Below are 15,294 nucleotides of genomic sequence, written 5' to 3'. Positions count from 1 at the left end.
TACAGGTAGGGAACATTTTTGCCTACTTTCTATAATTTCAGTAATTTCACAGAGTTCGAACCTAATATATATGTTACAAAACCATAAAAAAAATTATGGTTCCGGGGGCTGGCCCCGTGGCCGAGTGGTTAAGTCTGTGTGCTCCGCTGCAGGCGGCCCAGTGTTTCGTTGGTTCGAATCCTGGGCACGGACATGGCACTGCTCATCAAACCACGCTGAGGCAGCGTCCCACATGCCACAACTAGAAGGACCCACAACGAAGAATCTACAACTATGTACTGGGGGGCTTTGGGGAGAAAAAGGAAAAAATAAAATCTTAAAAAAAAAAAAAAGAATAACTATTTAAAAAAAAAAAAAATTATGGTTCCGGCTACATAAATTTTTAAAATTCTTCATGGCAAAAATCATAACAAACAGGGGCTGGCCCCGTGGCCGAGTGGTTAAGTTCGTGCGCTCCGCTGCAGGCGGCCCAGTGTTTCGTTGGTTCGAATCCTGGGCGCGGACATGACACTGCTCATCAAACCACGCTGAGGCGGCGTCCCACATACCACAACTAGAAGGACCCACAACGAAGAATCTACAACTATGTACTGGGGGGCTTTGGGGAGAAAAAGGAAAAAATAAAATCATAAAAAAAAAACATAACAAACAAAACGAAAACACAATAAATTGGGGAAAAGATTTGCCACTCATATTCCAAAGTGTCGGTTTCCTTACTGTGTAGAGAGCTGCTATGAATCAATAAGAAAAATACCATCAATCTAACAAAAATACTGTGTTAAGAATTCAAACACCAGTTCACTAAAAAGAGAATACATGTGGATCTTATACATATGAAAAGATACTCAGTGTCATCCATACTAAGAGAAATGCTAACTAAAATTGCAACGAGATATCATTTCTCACCTATCAGATTGGCAAAGACAAGGGGGAAGAGAAACAGGTGCTCACGTATGTCACCAACAGGAGTATAAATTAGTACAGGTGTGGAGGACATTTTGGCAAAATCTATCAAAATTACAAATGCACCTCCATTTCACCCTGCAATTCTCCTCCTAGGGACCTATCCTACAAATATGCTCACACATGCAAAATGATACATGTGCAAGGATGCTGGCTCCAGCACTGCTCATAAAAGGGGAATGGACAGAGTCTGAATGGCCACCTTTCAGCACCTGGATGAATGAGTTGTGGTACATCCATCAGTGGATGACCACGCAGGTGTTAAAGACAGCTAGGCCACTCTATGCACACAGAGATAGGGAATCCAAGGTGCTCTGCGAAGTGAGAGAAGCAAAGCAAGGCCATGGCCCATGACACGTTGCTGCCACGTGCGTAACAAGGAATAACACACTGCACACATGTATGGACCAGAAATGTCAGGAGGATGCTCAGGAAACAGGTAACAACAGGGCCTCTGGCACCGAGAGGAGCCGAGAGCCAGCCAGGGATGGGAGGAGACCCAAGCTCCACGTGGACCCTTTTTACTTTTTGAATGCTATTAAAATAAAGACAACACCGGGATTTGTAAATTAAGGAGGGGGCAGGGTTTTCCTCTGAGGAGGTTAGCAGGATTCCCAGGGAAAGAGCTGGGGGAGAGCGAAAGGGAGGAGGGGGAAAAAGAAGGTGAGGTGCAGCAGGTCACCCACAGTGGCCCTTTCAGAGTCCCTGCCCACATGGCCACACACAGGTCATGTCTCTCTCAGCTTCCCAGGAGACCCCAAACTCAGTGCAATTCCATCAATCTCGGCTGCTTCCTCCAAACAGACCCCACAGGCTCTCTCCTGGAGGAGGCACAGTGCTGTCCAGGTTGAGACTGAGAACATAGCTGGTGTGGTTGATCAGGTGCCCTGCTGTCAGAGCCATCCACACATGGACACGGACGAACCATGGCAGTGGCATGAGACCCCAGTCAAGTCACAAGTCCACTGGCTCACCACAAGTGACACATAATCAATGGCCCACAGTTGATGCCTGCCCTGGCCCATGTCCCCTGGCTTTCTTGGAGTTCCTGGGCACGCCAGCACATGTCCTTCTTGGGGCATGGAACTAGCTCTTCCCTCTGCGGGGAGCCCCCTGCCTCCAGATGCCCCCGCAGCTTCCTTCTCCTTCCCTCCTTCAGGGCCTGGCTCAAGCTCCGCCTGCCCAGTGGGGCTGCCCAAGTCCCTCCAGCTAAATAGAAGCCCCTAGCACTCCTCCCTCCTTCCCCCAGTCACTTTCTAATTACCTGTTACGTTCATTTTCTATCTATTTTCGGATTTTGTCTTTAGTCCCAGAGAGTGGACGGGGCCTGGCATGCAGGTTCTCCACCCGCACCTTAGTGAATGGGGTGATGATCAGATATCTCTGAACGTGGGTCCCATGTGGTCCAGAGGTCGCAGTGATGTAGTGAGGAAGGGCAGATCTGGGTCCACACCCTGAACTGGACACTTCTTGGCCATCTGGGTTCAGGCACGGTTCTTAGCCCCTTGGAGCCTTGCCAATACACGGGTGACAACTTCCATGCCCACCTTGGACCCACTTGTGTCTAAGTGTCCCTCCACATCCACCTCACGCCGCAGGCACCTGGGCCCCCACCCTCCTCCACACCTCAGTCCCCACTTCTGTCCTATTTGGCCTGCAGGCCTGTCCAGCACCAGTGTCCTATGAGGCAACATTCTTCTGCCTGGGCCTCCCCACCTCTCTTGCCCTGGCAGTAAGTGACAGAGCACTTAAGCAATGACAGGCTCCAGAGTCCACTGCGTCCTCCCCATTCTGAAGGAGACCTGGGGCATACACATTCCCATCCTCCAATGCCAGCCCTGGTGTCTGTTGCATTAGTCAATGTTGATCATTTTTATCCCTGCAATAAAATGTCTGATTGCAGCCCAGGTTCCTCCTCACTGGGTTCCCATAGGAGGACACATGGGCCTGGCTCTGGCCATCCCTGCTGGCCTGGAAAAAGGTGTGCTCCAGCTGGGACTGACAGACTTATGGGGCCACAGCCACCCTCCTCCCACCGTCCAGGGCATGGCAGACCAGGCAGTCAGCACTGCTGGCCAAGGCACATGGCTGCAGCCTGGGGAGGGCAGAGAGGTCCCTCAGGAGAGGGCAGCGGGCCTGGCCAGGATAAGAGGGCCTCCAACATCAGAGCTGCAGAGGCTCAGAGGTTTCTGGAGCTTATAGTGGGAGAACATTTCTGACTCTCGATGAAAGCCGCACACCACAGGTGAGCTCAGAGCTGCTAGGGGTGAGACAGGGCAAGTCGGTGGGCATGCATGGGAGCACTCTCAGAGAGGCCTTGCCTGCCTCTGGCCACCCAGAGACCCAGGGCTCTGGAAACCCTGCTCTAGTCAACCCACCACTGAAAGATGGGGAAACTGAGGCGTGGTTCAGTTTAATTCAACTCAGCATCATCTGGGAGGTGAGTCTAGGGGTGTCTAACACTGAGGTGGGGGATTCACGGGTGGGGACGCCCACTGCTGGCACTGCCAAACGAGCCTGCCCTGTTAGGAGGCCTGAGGTGAGGCAGGGGCAGGGTGAGGACACCTTCCTGGTGAGGCAGGGGGAGGAGCAGGGTCAGGAATCAGGCATGGCTCTCCCTGCGCCTGCCCCACCCTCGTCCTCATGGCCAACCTGGTGCCCACTGCCCTCAGCTCCACAAGCGGACAGCCCACAAAGCCACTTTCCACACTATGTCTGATACCAGAGGTGCAGAGTACATTTCCTGGGGCAAGACCAGGGCCACACAGTGCTGGGGTCAGGTCACAGAGGCGGGTCTGAGCTGAGCCTAGTCAGGAGAAGGTGGCCAGAGGAAGTGCGGATGGGCAGGTTAGGCTAACAGGCCACCGCCCTCCGCAGACTCGCTCTTCCTCCACCTCACAGGGCCACAGGTCCTTCAGTGGGAGGGGGCTCACGCCCCCGCCTTGACCTTATTATATGTTGTGTTTGCGAGGCAGGGGGGCTTGGACTCCAGTTCTGACTCTGAAACCTCTTAGCCATGTGACCTTGAGTAAAAAAGGAGTGACCTTTTCTGGAACTTCCAATGGATCAGTCTCCATCCTCCCAGCCCTAGCTCCTGTCCTTAGAGGGGACCCCTGGTCCTCCAGCATCTAGAACCTCGGGGTGTAGGGCAGCATCACATGCCAGTTCCCCCAGAACTTTCCATGGAAAACGCTGCTGATCCATGAAAACTGGAGTGATCCTTCCCGGCATCCCAGGAAGCACTTTGGAGCCTGGCCAGCCACGTCCACTCACTATCAGGCTGCTCTCATGCCAGGCCCCTCCCACCACAGTGACAGGTGCCCTGTCCTCTCAGGCCAGGGGCTGGGTGCTGCGGGGAGGGCCTTCCACCCAAGGGTGCTCCAGGGGCCCGGTGGCTGAGGCACTGATGGAGACACATTTTACCACAGCCCTGCAGACTTGTACAGGTCCAGTGAGGACTGTGCAAATGGACTGACTTATAATTTTGTATCTAAAAGAGTAAATCCAGGGGCTGGCCCTGTAGCCGAGTGGTTAAGTTCGCGCACTCCGCTGCAGGAGGCCCAGTCTTTCGTTGGTTCGAATCCTGGACGCGGACAAGGCACTGCTCATCAAACCACACTGAGGCAGCGTCCCACATGCCACAACTAGAAGGACCCACAATGAAGAATATACAACTATGCACTGGGGGGCTTTAGGGAGAAAAAGGAAAAAAATAACATCTTTAAAAAAGTAAATCCAGTTGGAGAACAGAACTGGTCCCCATTGCGGTTTATAAACTCATCACGCTGCACCTCAGTGATGTCCAAGGCCCTGGAGAGACCCCTGTAACTGTCCCCACCAAGGCGGGAAGCTCCTGAGGGGGTTTAGGGCCCTCATGGACCATTCCTGGGAGATAGGAGGACCATTTGGAGCACAGAGGAAGAAAAGTTCAAAGTGTGCGAGGGGGAGGCAAGGAGAGCATGGTAAGGAGTGGCGTGGGGTTAGAAAGAAGAAGAGCAGCTTGGTTTGGGCAGGCCAAGTGTGCAGATGGCAGGGAGCCCCAGAGGGGCTGACAGGTGTGGGTGGGCTACTGAGCCAGCAGGGCTGCTGGACCAGGCACTCTCCTGGGCCAGGCCCACAGCCCATCTCTGTGCCAGCCACACCCACGCTGACTCTCACTGTCCGCCCATTCGGCTCAGCCTCTCCACACCTGGTGGTCTCTCCAGGCCAGAAATGTATGCTGTCACCCCTGAGCCAGGCTGCAAGAAGCCAGGAAAAGCTCATAGGCCCCCTTGCTGTGGGCCATGCCTGTGTGGGGACTCCAGGGAGCTGACCAGGCCTGGGCAGGACAACTGGGGGTGGATGATGAGACAGTGGCTGGGGCTGGAGTGCAGGCCAGGGCTCCTCACCCTACACCACCCTTGCTGACCCAGGGCTGGGACCCTCTCTCAAGTCTGGTGGGCTCTCCCATCCCTGGCATACCCCGCCTCCTGCCATTGAGCCCAGAGCGGACAACTGTGACTGTCAGTCAGTCCTCTGGACAAACTGACAGAGGCCCTCGGTGTGCCAGCAGAGCACTCAGTCCTGGTGCCCAGCAGCGAACAGCACAGACCAGAAGACCTGGACACATGCAGATGCACGTTGGGAAGATGAGACATCACGGCAAGGAGGCCAGTGCTATGTGAGCCAGGCCACAGGCCACCACCGCGGAAGCAGGCCGAACCTGAGGTTGCGTCCCAGCCCCTGACGGACTAGCTGAGGGGCTGCTGGGAAGGCAGGCGGCACTGGTAACACTGGCACTTGGGGCCATGCTGCTGGGGCCCACCCAGATTTCTAGGCACCCCCCACCGGCCTGGGGCATGTGTGTCATTCACACCTGAAACCTTCTCCAGAGGAGTGAAAGGGCCAGCAACTAACAGCTGACCAGCACAGGGGGCCAGAGCCCAACTCGCTGCCTCACAGCAAGACAAGTAGTCTACACTCCAGAGTTCCCACTGGCCAGGCTGAGGTGAGACTTGGCCTGAAAGTGCCCCCTGTCCAGCCTCCTCCCCTTCCATACCCTGCTTGCTCACCCCCTCACAGTTGACTCTTGAGAGCACACCCTCTACACCCCCTGCATCAGAATCCCTGTCTCAGGCTCTGCATCTGGGGAATCTGACCTAAGCCATCCCTTCAAAGAAGTAGATGAGATGAGTGGGTGCAGGCAAAGTGCTTAGAAGAGCACCTGGCACACAGGACACACTAGTTCCTGCCATCACAAGTCCCTGGTGCTCTACAGCCCAGAGGAAGGGTATCCCAACAGCCCCAGAAGGTGGAGAAGCTTCCTGCCAGGACACCTGTCCAAGCTGAGACCTGAGGTGCCAGAGTGAGTTCAGGGAAGCATTGGGGACAGGGGGAAGTCACAGTCAAAGGCAGGAAAAGGAGCGAGTGCCAGCTCAGGGCCCAGACACAGGGAGGGGGCAGCAGGAAGGGCACATGAGGATGAAGGAAGACACCAAAGAAACATGTCACCCATTCTCCAAAGTGCCCCTTCACACAGAGGAGAGACCTGGGTTCAAATTCTGCCTCTGCCCCCTCTCCGGACCCATAAGGCTCATCAGCAAGACTGGTATAATGATGCCAGCATTAAAAAAAAGTTGGGGGGGGCTGGTCCCTGGCCAAGTGGTTAAGTTCACACACTCCACTCAGACCCTGGGCACGGACATGGCACGGCTCATCAGGCCATGCTGAGGCGGCGTCCCACATAGCACAACCAGAGACACTCACAACTAGAATGTACAACTACGTACTGGGGAGCTTTGGGAAGAAGAAGAATAAAGAAAGAGAAGAAAAAAAAGATTGACAACAGATGTTAGCTCAGGTGCCAATCTTTAAAAAAAATGTTTGAGGCATTAAATGAAGTCACGTATTAGTGAAATGCACAGCAGAGTCCTTGGGACAGAAGGCTGGTCAGGGACCCCTCCCTGAAGCTGGCGTGTGAATGTACACACACACACACACACACAAGGGCCATGCACACACCCAGCAAAACAAGGTCCTGAGCACGGACGGGGGTCTGAGGGCTCTGGCCTCCACTGCACTGCCTGCCGTTCTTTCCTCTCTCCACTCTGCCAGCTCGGCCCTTCCCTCACATTGGTCCTTCAGTGGAAATCCCCTCCCTTTTCCTCCTCTAACAGTGCCCCAGTCACCTCACATAACAACAGCTCTTCAAAGTCTCAGCCCAACCTCTGGACATGCCTGGCATCCTCCCCTCCAGGGCTGTGAATGGCTCTGACTTGGAGCCACACCCTGGTGGCCACCTTGCCCAGAGAACATTCCTTAAAGCCCCTGGGCTCTGCAAGATCATGAGCAGGGCAGCTCCTTCAGACCCGGCCTGGCCTGATCCTGCAAGGAGAAGCCAGGGGACTCCATACCGCCCTCAGGCACCCCTGCAATTCAGGGCAAGCCTGGCCTCTGCCTCTAACTCCTCCAAGGCACCCACTTCCTGGCCCTTTTCCCATTTCCAGGGCCAAGGAGGAGGCACCTGGACATGGCTTCTCAAAGAACGTTGGCTCTCCAGACAGGGTCAGCTGGTGACACATTTGCAGTGCCACTACAACGGTGTCCCACAAGTATCCTTCATTATATGTTTATCATTTAATTCCATTATCATTTTTCTACTATGATTTCTTCTTTGATCCACTAAATATTTATACGTGTTTTATATTTTCCAAATATTAGACTTTTTAGAGTTACGTTTTGTTATTAATTTCTGTCAGAACTGCACTGTAGAGAGAAGACATGATCTGAGTCACAGTGTTTCTGTGATAGCTCTTCAGGTGTTTCTACGGCCAGTCTGCAGGCAATTTCCAGGAGCGTTCCCAGGGCTCTGCCTGTGCCCTGAGCTGCTTAGCGGCTCTGGCGTCGGGGGCGTGGTCCGGGATAACGCACAGGTTGTGGGCGGCTCCCGCCCAGGCCCCGCCCATGTGGGCCGCCTACTCTTAGAAGGGGTTCTGGTTGCTCTGGCCTTTCCCAGAGGAACAACAGCTCAGCCCCTGGCCAGGCCTGCTCACTGTCAACCCTCCCTCCCATGTCCTTGAGAACCCTCGTTTGCTGACCCAGCCATGAGGGACCCAGAGCCCAGGTGTTCACAAGTCACTCACAGCAGCGAGCACTCACAGAGATGCAGTCAGACACGCTCCCCTTAGTGGGGGTGAGCTGGGCTCCCAGGCCAGAGAAGGGAGGGGCGCATGGCATGGGAGGCCCCTTCCCATGGTGGGCTGAGAGGGACGGGCCCTGGCCTGCGATGGGCAGTGTGAACAGGACATGGGCTCTCCCTCTCCCAAGGGCAGCCTTGATGTTCTCCTACTCCTGGCCTCATCTGCCCAGCAGGGGCCACCCACTACTAATAACAATAATAAAATGAATAATCGACAGCAGTCTCCTGCCAACTCTGAGTGATTAACTCATGAAAGCTGTGGAGGCTCCCCAAAGAACTCTGCGAGCTCCTTCTGTGTGAGCATCCAACCTCATCCAACCCTAATCCCCAGCTGGTCCATGTGCCCAGCCTCCTGCCCTTCTTCCCTCTCCCAGCTCTGAGGGCAGAAACCCGGGTCCCTGCAACCAGAGCCAACCCTCCCAGTCAGCATGGCTAGGGCTGCCGAGCTCCAGGCTGTCACCCAGTGCTACATGTTACTCCCTCATTTAGTCAAGACCTCAGAGGAGGAACCCAGGGAGGGCTGGTTCAGAGTTCACAGCCAGAAGGGGCTTGGGCACAAAACCAGTCTTCAGGGGAGTCCCAGGCAGAAGTCCGGGCTTGTGAGCCTGGGTTTCTACAGCGACAAAATGGGTCTCCTCACTCTGGGAAGTGCCTGGTGCCAGGGCTGGGCACATCCCCCCACACCCCAAGTCTGAGGCCTCTCTGGACCTGTCCTGGTGACCCAGCTGTAGCTGGGATCCAGGCCACACCCAGATGGAATCCAGGCTTTTGACATTCACATTGGGAGGGTCTGGGTACCAGAGGCCCAGAGAGCCCCACAGGCAGAGTGGGTCGGGGGAAGGGCCCATGGGATTGGAGCAGCCTTGGTGGGGGTGGAATCAGTCTCCGCTAATAAACCCATCAGAATGTACACCTTCTCTCAGCCCCTTCAGCTTCTGGGTGAGCCAGCCTCCTCCATGGAAGCTACTCTTTGTTAACAGCATTGCCATGGCAACCGGATCCAGGGAGAACTCTCTCTTCAAGGTAGAGTCTGAGGGTGACACTTGGAGAAACGGAAGTGGTGGTGACAACAGGCAGAGGCCTGGCCTCCCAGCCCCACCCCACTCCTCCTCCCTGAACAGGTCCAGGTCCCCAGAGACCCCCCCCTTGCTGTCCCAGAGCTTGTGAGTCTGCTCCCCTCTCCTCTCCCTAAAGGGGGACAGCAGCGTGGCCCAGGCCAGGTGCCCCCCGCACACGTTCTCCAACACAGATCTGCACCTCTCTGCCCTGCCACACACAGCAGCTCACAGACTTTCACACACATCTCACGAACGCGTGCTGAGTCCACCAGCACAGCCACCATCTCAGAGCAGGGGGTCCAATTGGGGCCAACAGCCTAAGTGTAGACTCAGCTCCAAAGGATCACAGACAGTTCCACAGGGTCAGCGTGCTGCAGAGGCCCAGGGCGCCCAGCACAGCACACCTGTGCAGGAAAGCACCCCCACGGAAGGCTGGGAGCTGACCAGGCAGGGAGAGGGAATCCTGCAGGGGAGGAGTCTCCAGGCATTTTTACAAAGAGAAGGTTAAAAAGGTCCCCTGGCTGTGGTGTGGGGAAGGGATCGCAGGAGAAGAGACCACTGCAGTTGTCCAGGCTAGGGGAGGGCAGCTGGACCTGCGGCAGGGAGAGGTGGAGCGGGTGGGAGAGAGGTCTAGGGTGGGTGGACCAGACTGACTGACAACTCCATCAGTGAGAGGGCCGACCTGGCAGAGGCACGACCCTGGCTGTCCCACTGCTCAGATGGGGAGCCTGGGGCAGGCAAGGTTCCGGGCACGATGACATGGACAGGCTGCCTGTGGTCACCTGGGAGAAATCCAGCACACACAGGCTCAAATGCTGCCAGAGCCCAGAGGACAGGCTGGGCTGATATGAGTTGGGACGGGACCAGCACCGAGGACGGAATGGAAGCCATGTTTGGGGAGGACAGGCTTTGGGTCCAGGTCCTGAGAAACAGGGACACTAGTGCCCCAGGAAAGGAGCCAGCAGGAAGGTCTGCAGGAAGGCCAGAGGACATGGAGGCCCAGGGACAGGCTTGCAGAGCCCAGGGGATGAATGCCCGGGAGCAGAGGCAGTGAACGCCTGTTGGGCCAGAGATGTCCTTGGGCCTCTGAAGCCTGTTTGCTGGAATAAGGGGGCGTGCCAGATTGGAGTGGGCTGCGAGAGAGTGGGAAGTGAGGATGTGGAGTGAGCAAGCAGAGAACACAGCTTCAAAGTCAGCCTGCACAGGGGAGGAGAGAGGGTGGAAAACAGCCGGAGGGGGAGCCAGCTGGGAAAGGTTTGTGGCATTGAAGCTGGGAGAAGTTGTATGCAAGCAGCTTCACCTCTGCGGCCATTGCCTGTCAGCTCAGGCTGCAAGACCTCACCTGTGGGGAGGTGATGCAGGAACTGGACAAATGGAACTAAGAGCTCCCTGCATGCCAGCTCCGTGCCCCTGGGGCTGGCTCCCTGCTCCGGGTGCTCACCACGTGTGTGAAATGGGGTGCTCTCCTCTGAAGAGTCAGGGAGACTCACCAGGCAGAGCCTCAGGCCTCTCCTCCCTGAACTCACCAGGCACACAGAGAAGCCCACAGCCCGTTCAGAAGGGACACAGCAGGCTCTGAGCTCCTGCTGCCACCCTGAGCAGCACAGGCCCGCAGCCTGTCTCCGATCCAGTGTAGGTGCTCATGGTGGCGAGGAGGCCGAGAGGCTCTTTTCTCCTGTGCTGTGTCCACGTCCTGGCATCACTGCACTGACCCTCAGGAGCTTTCCTTCAATTAAGTGAGGTGGGGAGAAGCTTCCCGGGGCAGGACCACTGGGTGTTGCCCCGAATCATGCTCAAAAGCACCTATGTGGTCCTTAGGAAATGCTTTTGCAGCTGGGGGCATTCAGACACCTGAAGCCATCTGACTGTCGACCCTCAGGTAGGGACAAGGACAGGCAGCACTCACACCCTCGTCCCGCCCTGGCCCCTGCCGGCCTCCGTGTGGATCCTAACACTTTCATACTCTTGGCCAGACACCTCTCACAAGCCTCTCTTGACAGGGCCTGAGGCCCGTCTGGCAGGAGGCAAATTCCCGCAGCCCTACCCACCCTGGGGAGCCCCGCTCCTCCATGCCTCCTGTCCCTCCCCACTCACGCAATCTGAGCAGGCCAGGATGCAGCAGGGCTTTCCAGCTTTCCCTACTGTGGTTCCCGCCACACCACTGCCAGGCTGACGTCTGCGGAGCCTCCCAAACCCTGCTTCAGGGTGGCTGGGACCCAGTGTCCCCAGTACAGGGACAATTTGAATGGATCCATAGTGGCCAGCCCACTCTGTGCCAGGCCTGGGCATCCTCACGTCAACTCTCTGACACACACCCACAGCACCAGGCTCTGTGCCCAGAAAGAGGTGAGGGGCATGCACTCTGAAAAGCGGGCAGAGTGTCCTCCCCAGAGCCCCATGGGTCAGGGGCCCTGACAGGTGACTAGTGGCTGTCACAGGCCCTTCCCCCCCACGACCACAGGCCTGGAAGCTTCCCTGCCACTTCAGCAACCCGTGATGATGGGCATCCCTCCCTTCCTCCCTGCCTCTTTCTTCAGATTCTGCCGGGAAGATGTTGCTAAGTAAACACTCATCCGCAGGAGGGAGGTGGGCAGGCGAGGGCAAAGGAACGGAGAGGCAGCCTGGAGCGGGTGGGAGTTACAGGAGGCAGATTTCTGCTCAGCATTTGGAAGCTTTAAGAGAAAAACAGCCAGAGCGGACCAGGGCTGAAGCAGATGGCCTCAAGAGAGACAGCGGGGTGCGGGGAGGAGGAGACCCAGCAGGGGGCAGCAGGAGGGACGGGCCAGGACTGGGAGCCACACTGAGTCACGGCCACCTGGACAGGCTGTGATCTGCATCTCTGTCCTTCTCGCCCACCATGATCCTGGGACCCACTCCCAGCAGCCCCTCTGGAGATCCCGGGGGGCCCTCTTCTGGGGTGGGGTCATGCAGAGATGCACATCCTACACCAGCCGGCCCCAGTACCCCAACTCCGAGCACAGTGGCCCCTGCTCCTAGCCTTGCACCTTCACTTGGCCTGTTTGACAGATTTGGCTTTTGTGAAACATGTAGCTTGAGAACAGGGTTCTGTGGCTAAAAACCTAAGATCAGGGGGCTGGCCCCGTGGCCGAGTGGTTAAGTTCGCGCGCTCCGCTGTAGGCGGCCCAGTGTTTCATTAGTTCGAATCCTGGGCGCGGACATGGCACTGCTCATCAGACCACGCTGAGGCAGCGTCCCACATGCCACAACTAGAAGAACCCACAACGAAGAATACACAACTATGTACCGGGCGGCTATGGGGAGAAAAAGGAAAAAATAAAATCTTTAAAAAAAAAAAAAAAACACCCAAAAAAAAAAAAAAAAAAAAAAAAAAAACCTAAGATCAACCAAAGCTATTCCAATCCTGTCCATCGGCCCATTATTCTACAGTTGAAGAGATGGGTGTGCTCAGGGGCTCCCAGGCCACACCTGAGCATCCCAGCCTCCAACTGCTCTCTGGAGGACCCAGGGGAGGAACTAGTGGGTCTGATCCTCACCTGGCCAGGTGGAGGTGGGCCCAGGCCCCTCCCACTGCCCGGAGGCGGGGTGGGGGGGGTGGCCACTTGTGCTGGGGTTCCACCCCCACCTCAGCCTGAGCCCACTAGCCCCTGGCTTGCTCAGGCCTGCCCAACACAAATGCTGGTGGTGCCAGTATTTCTCCCTCCTCCTCCTCTGCCTGCGGTTGCTAAGTTACACCAAAAAACCCCTCTGCGCTGTGTGAACTGTTCCATTTCCACGATTTGCCAGGTGGACGGGAGCCATCAGGCTGGCAGTTCGAGGATGTTTCCCAGGGAAAAACAAACTTGCTGGCTGGCTTTCAGGCCCCCATGGCATACCTGGGGCACCTGCTTGTGCTCCCAAACCCAGGATCCATGTACAAGCGTCCACAGCTGCCCTGGGAGGATGTCAGCATGCAGGTCTCCACTGTTCACTCCCTTCCCAGGGGCAGGGCCTGCTGGCTCAGCTGCCATCCCCGACCCAGGCCCATGACAGCCCAGAGGACTGCTGGGTTATGTGACCCATGTCCACAAGAATAAAGAAAGGCCAGATGGGCAGAGAACCCACTCACGTGCCCCGAGCCGAGTCCTCCACTTCTTCCCACTCTGGAGCCCCTCCTCCTATTCTGGTCTGGGGTCCTGAGGTTCCAATGCAAAGCGTCCCTGGATGTCAGGGAGAGAAGTGCCCTCAGAAGTCACTAAAATCATGGTGTCATTCTACAGATGGGGAAACTGAGTCTCCGAGGGGCCTGCAGCCTGCCTATGGTTCAGAAGTCAAGACCTGCTGTCTCCCGACTCCCTGGTTCTCTTCTCACAACAGGAGCTGCTGCTTTGCCCTCTGGGCCTCCTGTCTGGGTAGGGAAGGGCCTAGACCCAGGCTAGGCTGGGACAGGCAAGACTGTGGCCAGAGGGAGGTGGGAGACCCCTGAGGGGCAGAATAGACCACTGCCTTTGTGAGGTTTCCCTGCATGCCAACCTGACTCTACATCCTGGGCTCCTGGGGCAGGTGGCCATCTGGGCCCTTCTCTTGCTCCAGAGGGTGGGAGAAGAATGACAGAGGTGGGGAGGGTGAACCAGATGGGGCTCACAGCTCTAAGCAGAGACAGAGGGTACCCCAGTCACCACCACATCTCAGCCCCCAGGCAGCTCCCAAAAGGCAGGCAGCCCCCTGTAAATATCCACCAGTTCCAGCACTTGAAACAGCCAGGGATGCAGGGGGCAAGGGCCTGCTGCGTGCCCCTCCCTCGGCAGGAGGAGCCCCCTCCACTCACACACCAGGCCAGAACCAGCTGCACCAGCCCCAGGCCTTGCTAGAAGGGCCTGGGGCAAAGAGAGCACGGTCCTTCAAATGACCCTTGCCCATGTTGCAGAGGGGGCATGTGGCCCTGGCCCTGGCCATTTCCCCTCAAATGCTGAGCTCACGGCCCAGTTCCTCTCCAAACAGCAAGGGCATGAGATGCCACCACGGGGCCCAGAATGCAGACAAGCAAATGGAAACTTCCAACTGCGCAGCCCCAGCTCCTCAGATTTCCCGGCCCCCTCCCCCAAGCCAGGCCCGGGGCAGCGGACCTGCCAGCCGGTGCCCGCGCCCGCCTACTGAGTGCGCTCCCGCCACGCCCTGGCTGAGACCGCCCGGTGCCCTGCAGGGGCAGGAGACTAGGGGCTCCTGGCGCTGTCCAGCCCGGGGCGGAGTTCTCCGCAACTCCGCGCTGGGCTCCCACTTGCCCTCCACGCGCGTCCCCCGACCCGCGCCGGGAGCCCGCCTCCGGCCCCACGACGGCCGCGCCGGGCGGGACCCCGGGCCGGCGCACGCCCCGCCCTGCCCGCGCCGGCGACCGGAGGGGACGGCCCGCAGGAGCGAGGGAGGGACCGAGGGACTGAGGATCGGCGGCCGCTGCCTACCTCGGTCCGGGCCAGCGTAGCTCCCGCGCAGCCCTCGCGCCGCAGTCGGGCCCCGAGCAGCGCGCGGCCGGCGCCGGCGGCGGCTCATGCTCGGCGCCCGGGCCGCCGCCGCCGCCCCCGCCCACCCGCGGCCGCCCCCGCGCTGCGCCAGCTGCGGGCAGAGCAGCTCCCTCCGCAGCCGGCGCCGGGGAGCGCGAGCGAGCGCGGAGCGAGCACGGAGCGGGCACGGAGCGGGCGGGCGCGAGAGCGCAGGGAGCGGGCGGGCGCGGGGCGAGGGTGCGGGGCGGGCACCGGGGGAGGAAGGTGCGGTGAGGGAGAGAGTGGAGGGCGCGGGGTGAGGAAGGGTGCGGGCCGGGCGCGTGGAGAGGGGAAAGGCGGGACGAAGGTGCAAGGAGAGGTAGAGCGAGAGGCCGGGGCGCAGGGCACAGGGCGCAGGGCGGGGTCGGGGGTCGGGGGTTGGGGGTGAAGAGGGAGGGCGAAGGGAGAGAGCAGGCCAGGCTTTCATTTTAGAAAGAATAAGGCAACACGGAACCCAAAAGGTCATGTGGCCACTTCATGTAAGAAACCCTTTGGGGACTCCCCGAGAGCTGCCAAAATTTTTATCAGCGGCATCCGACAGTGAAAGCGCTTCCGTAGGCAAATCCTGGTCCTTTTGGTTATTCCCTTTAACCATCAGAAC

At 57.8% G+C, this 15,294-nt stretch overlaps 1 protein-coding gene across 4 annotated transcripts in view; it reads right to left on the bottom strand.

Moving 5' to 3' along the window:
• RASGEF1A (RasGEF domain family member 1A) overlaps window positions 1-14,754 on the bottom strand; it is an 81,798-nt gene extending 67,044 nt beyond the window's left edge. For 2 of the 4 annotated variants that reach the window (XM_044758203.2, XM_070491909.1), the window contains exons 1-2: window positions 14,616-14,747; window positions 13,286-13,376 (exon numbers count right to left, since the gene is read on the bottom strand). The gene's annotated coding sequence lies outside the window, so the exon portion shown is untranslated. Of the gene's footprint in view, window positions 1-13,285; window positions 13,377-14,615 lie in introns of all 4 variants that reach the window. The other 2 variants (XM_044758192.2, XM_070491908.1) reach the window with 1 other exon arrangement.
• Between the last annotated feature and the right edge of the window lie 540 nt (window positions 14,755-15,294).

This window comes from Equus asinus, chromosome 2 (genome assembly GCF_041296235.1).
Source record: "Equus asinus isolate D_3611 breed Donkey chromosome 2, EquAss-T2T_v2, whole genome shotgun sequence".
In the NCBI taxonomy this organism is placed as follows: Eukaryota; Metazoa; Chordata; class Mammalia; order Perissodactyla; family Equidae; genus Equus; species Equus asinus.
This window is presented reverse-complemented; position numbering and strand designations above follow the sequence as displayed.